The 4,983-nt window shown below is 36.2% G+C and overlaps 1 non-coding gene across 1 annotated transcript; it reads right to left on the bottom strand.

Moving 5' to 3' along the window:
- Positions 1-3,467: 3,467 nt before the first annotated feature.
- Positions 3,468-3,574, bottom strand: LOC112782129 (small nucleolar RNA R71). Its single transcript, XR_003192867.1, has one exon. It is a non-coding gene; the product is annotated as a small nucleolar RNA R71 (small nucleolar RNA).
- Between the last annotated feature and the right edge of the window lie 1,409 nt (positions 3,575-4,983).

Here is a 4,983-nt window from a genome sequence, read left to right as displayed (position 1 = left end):
GCTTATTTTGCTTTGTTCTCAAGGGGTATTCATTAATAAAAAGATTTATAGCAGCAAACTAATTCACACTTCAAAGAACATTTTATTATGCAGCATTTATTATTGAGCTAATCATTAAATCAAACAAGTACCATGATGAGTGGATAAGTTATACCCTTTTTGGCATTGTTTTTAGGTAGTTTTTAGTATATTTTAGTTACTTTTTATTTTATTTTTATTAGTTTTTATTCAAAAATCATATTTCTGGGCTTTACTATGAGTTTTTGTGTTTTTCTGTAATTTCAGGTTTTTCTGGCTGAAATTGAGGGACCTGAGCAAAAATCTGATTCAGAGGCTGAGAAATGACTGCAGATGCTGTTGGATTCTGACCCTCCTGCACTCGAAATGAATTTTCTGGAGTTACAAAAGCCCAATTGGCGCGCACTTAATTGCGTTGGAAAGTAGACATCTTGGGATTTTCAGCAATATATAATAGTCCATACTTTTCTCGACATTTGATGGCCCAAACTGGCGTTAAAATCCAGCCAAAAACTTTCTGGCGTAAAACACCAGAACTAGCATACTTTTCGGCGTTAAATGCCCATTTTGGCACCCAGGGTGGCGTTTAACTCCAATATGAAGCATATGCACGTGGAAGCTTGAAAGCTCAGTCCAAACACTCACCAAGTGGGCCCTGGAAGTGGAATTCTACACTATCTACACCTAGTTACTCATTTTCTGTAACCCTAAGTTACTAGTTTAGTATAAAAACTACTTTTAGAGATTCATTTAGGAACTCATGACATTTTACATCTCATATTGTATTTTCTATAGCATGAGTCTCTAAACCCCGTAGGTGGGGGTGAGGAGCTCTACTGTGTCTCAATGGATTAATGCAATTACTGTTATTTTCTATTCAATCACGCTTGATTCTGTTCTAAGATACTCACTCGTACTTCAATATAGAGAATATGATGATCCGTGACACTCATCATTATTCTCAAACTTATGAACACGTGCTTGACAACCACTCCCGTTCTACCTGAGCTTAACGTAGTCATTGGGCGATAGCTTGAGTGCGTATCTCTTGGGTCTCTGATGCGTGAGCATCTTTCCTATCTTTTCCTAGTGAATTTGCATCTAATTTGTTGAATTTAATAAAGAATTAATTATCTTTTAGCCAATATGGATGCTACTTTGAGTTTTTTGCAATTTTGTTTATTTTAGGTAGCATTTGGCGGAATTTGATGGAGTTTCTGCAGCACAAGAATCAAAGGAGATGGCAGCGAGGAGCGACGTGTACGCGTGATTTGAAGATTTGCACAGCGAAGCGTAGGCGTGACCGACGCATCCGCGTGACTCGCGAAAAAGACCATCGACGCGTATGCATAACTGACGCGTACGCGTGACATGCGCCACGTATAGAAAACGCAGAAAAATACTGTGGGCGATTTCTGGGCTGTTTTGACCCAGTTTCCAGCCCAGAAAACACAAATTAGAAGCTGCAGAATGGACAAAACAAGTGGTCCCCACCCATCAACTAAAGACTTACTGATTATTCTTATTTAAATTAAAATATTATTTTTAGGAAAAGATATTATTTTAGTTTTAGAAATTTGAATTTTAAATTTATTAGGATTAGATATAAAAGGATCCCAATTAGTTAACAAGGGATACCACCACAACATTATTCCAATTCCAATTTACAATCCTAGTTTTCTACTCTGAACCATGAGCAACTAAACCTCCACTATTAAGATTAGGAGCTCTGTCTATTTGTATGGATTGATTTTATTGCTTTTTCTATTTTAATTTATGTATGAATTTATAATTTAAGAATTATTTTTGCTCTTGTATAACTTGGAAAAGCTCTTTACTTGAACAATAGCTTTAAAACATATTCTTCTAAATTTTAATTATCTGAATTTAACAGGATACATGATATATAATCCTTTTATTTTTGGGTAATTAGAATTTTTGTGGCATATAAACTGGAATTTGATCATGTAGCTTCTAATTGGAATTAATTTACCAAGGAATTGGCAGTTAATGAATTTTAGAGGAGACTAGAAAGGTCTAAGGAATTAGGGTCTAGTCACATATAGTTTGCCATAAATTAAATCCTACATAATTAAAATAGTTAGTAAGAAAAGTTAATCCAGAAAAATAGATAACTCTAAAGCCTTAACTATCTTCTCCATATTTTATTCCCAAATTAATCATTTCCCTGTCTACTTTTTAATGCTCTTTGAATATTCAAACACTATTTTCTGTTTGTCTAACTAAGCCTATCAAATACTATTATTGCTTAATCCATCAATCCTCGTGGGATCGACTGTGATTAACAACTATTAGTTGCTTGATTGCTTAGATTAGGCATTTTAATTTTAATTAGTTTTATTTTATTATTATTAATTTTTATTTTTTATTTTTGTTTATTTTCATTCCCGTACAGTTTCGTTCGTCCCCCCCCCCCTCCTGTTTCATTTACGTCCTTTTGCTTTTGATCTTTCTTTTTTTTGCTTTAGTTTGTTTTTTTTATTTTCTTCTATATTTTTTTATTTCATTTTTATTTTATTTTCTTTTATTTTTACTTTCTTTTATTTTCATTTTTGTTTACTCCCATTATTTTATTTTCTCTTTCTATATTCTATTAGTTTTGTTTTATTTTTATCTTTAAATTAAAAAAAATATTTTAGTATTAATATTTTTTTTCTCAATTTCTGAAATTAAGTTTGGTGTTACCCAGTTGATTTTATTTTAATTTTTCTGTTTATTTTTCCTTTTAAAATTTTGAAAATTTTTTATTAATTTTAGTTATTATTTTCAAAATTTTTTTAGTTATTTATTTAGTATTTTTATTTTATTATTTTACACAGGTTACCTCACAGGGACTTCTCTGCACTCTGACGTAGAGAGTCCCATCTTTTCTTGTCTTCTGTTTGTTTATGCGCAGGAACAGAGACAAAGAACATCTCTTAGACTTTGATACTGAACTTAAAAGAACTTTCAGGCGACGTTTACAACAAGCAAGACTTTACAAGGCTGCAGAGTCCACGATGGATAATAATAATGCTGTTAATGCCAATGTGGCAAATCCGAATGGGTATGATCAACAAAGGAGAGTGCTTGGCTCTTATTCTACTCCTACTGCAGATCTTTAGGGAAAGAGCATTGTGGTGTCTCCTATAACTACAAACAACTTTGAGTTGAAGCCACAACTAGTCACCCTGGTGCAACAAAACTGCCAGTATCATGGACTTCCTCATGAAGATCCAAATCAATTTATTTCTGATTTTCTGCAGATATGTGATACTGTGAAGACAAATGGAGTGAACCCAGAGGTGTACAGACTCATGCTTTTCCCATTTGCTCTGAGGGATAAAGCAAAGCTATGGCTAGATTCACAACCAAAGGAGAGTCTGAATACTTGGAAAAAGGTTGTTACAGAGTTTCTCACTAAATTTTTCCCACCAAAGAAGCTGACTAAGCTTAGGTTGGAGGTTCAGAGCTTCAGACAGAAGGAGGGTGAAACCCTTTATGAAGCATGGGAGAGATACAAGCTACTGACTAGGCAATGCCCTCCGGACATGTTCTCCAAATGGACCCAACTAGATATCTTCTATAAAGGCTTGGGCGAGATGTCCAAGATGAGCTTAGATACTTCTGCGGGTGGTTCACTGCACAAGAAGAAGACACCAGAGGAGACTATTGAGATGATTGAATTGGTTGTAAGCAACCAATATTTATACTCATCTAACAGGAATCCTGTGAACTCTGAGACCTCTCAGAAGAGAGGCGTGCTGGAAGTGGAAGCTGCTAATGCTCTTCTTGCTCAGAACAAGCTTATGTCCCAGCAGATAAATCTACTTACTCAATAGATGGGTGGCATACAAGTATCATCCATCAACACTCAAAATCCACCCCAAGAGACCTCCTATGACATGGCAGGTAACTTTGTGCAAAATGATAATTATGATTATGCTCAACCTTCTTCTGAACAGGTCAATTACATGGGGAGTGGTCCTAGGAATCCCAACAATGATCCATATTCTAAGACATACAATCAGGGGTGGAGGAATCACCCAAATTTTGGATGGAGGGACCAACCTCAGAGACCTCAGAACTTTAACAATAATTCTCAGGGCGGCTTCCAACAGAACAATTACAACAACCGCCAATTTCAGTCTCAGCAGCAACAACCACCTCAGCAGGTAAACTCTAAATCCCAAGAAGATTCTAATTGGGAGCTGATGAGGAGTTTTATGCAGGAAACCAGAGCCTCCATTAGAAACTTGGAAGTGCAGATGGGCCAATTAAGCAAGCAAATACCTGAGAGGTCTGCAAGTACATTTCCAAGTGATATAGTGGTGAACCCAAGAGAAGATTGCAAGGGTATTCAGTTGAGAAGTGGTAAAGTAGCTGGCTCTGAGACCAAGACCAATGAAGAGCTAGTTGAAAAAGAAGCTCTAGAGGAGAAGAAGGGAGATGTAGAGCACGCCCCTCCTAAACATGCAGACAACCAGTTTCCTGACTCTCTTGACACTTATCCCACCTTGCCAAAGGCTCCTGAATACAAGCCAAAAATTCCATATCCTCAGAGGCTTCAAAGGGCGTCCAAGGAAAAACAATTCTCAATTTTTAGATGTCTTCAAGAAGCTGCAGATCAACATTCCTTTTGCAGAGGCTCTAGAGCAAATGCCTCTCTTTGTAAAATTTATGAAAGAATTGTTGACTCACAAGAGGAATTGGAAGGAACAAGAGACAGTGGCGTTAACCAAGGAATGTAGTGCCATTATTCAACACACCCTTCCTGAGAAAAATGCCAGACCCAGGAAGTTTTGTCATTCCTTGCACCATTGGAGATGTTGGCATTCAGAGAGCTTTATGTGATCTTGGAGCTAGCATCAATCTAATGCCACTTTCAGTGATTAAAAAGCTTCAAATTGAGGAGGTAAAACCCACTCATATTTCTCTTCAACTTGCTGATCTTTCTATTAAATT

Source organism: Arachis hypogaea, chromosome 19 (genome assembly GCF_003086295.3).
Source record: "Arachis hypogaea cultivar Tifrunner chromosome 19, arahy.Tifrunner.gnm2.J5K5, whole genome shotgun sequence".
NCBI lineage: Eukaryota > Viridiplantae > Streptophyta > Magnoliopsida > Fabales > Fabaceae > Arachis > Arachis hypogaea.
The sequence above is the reverse complement of the archived record's forward strand: the minus strand, read 5'-3'. Positions and strand labels throughout refer to the sequence as shown.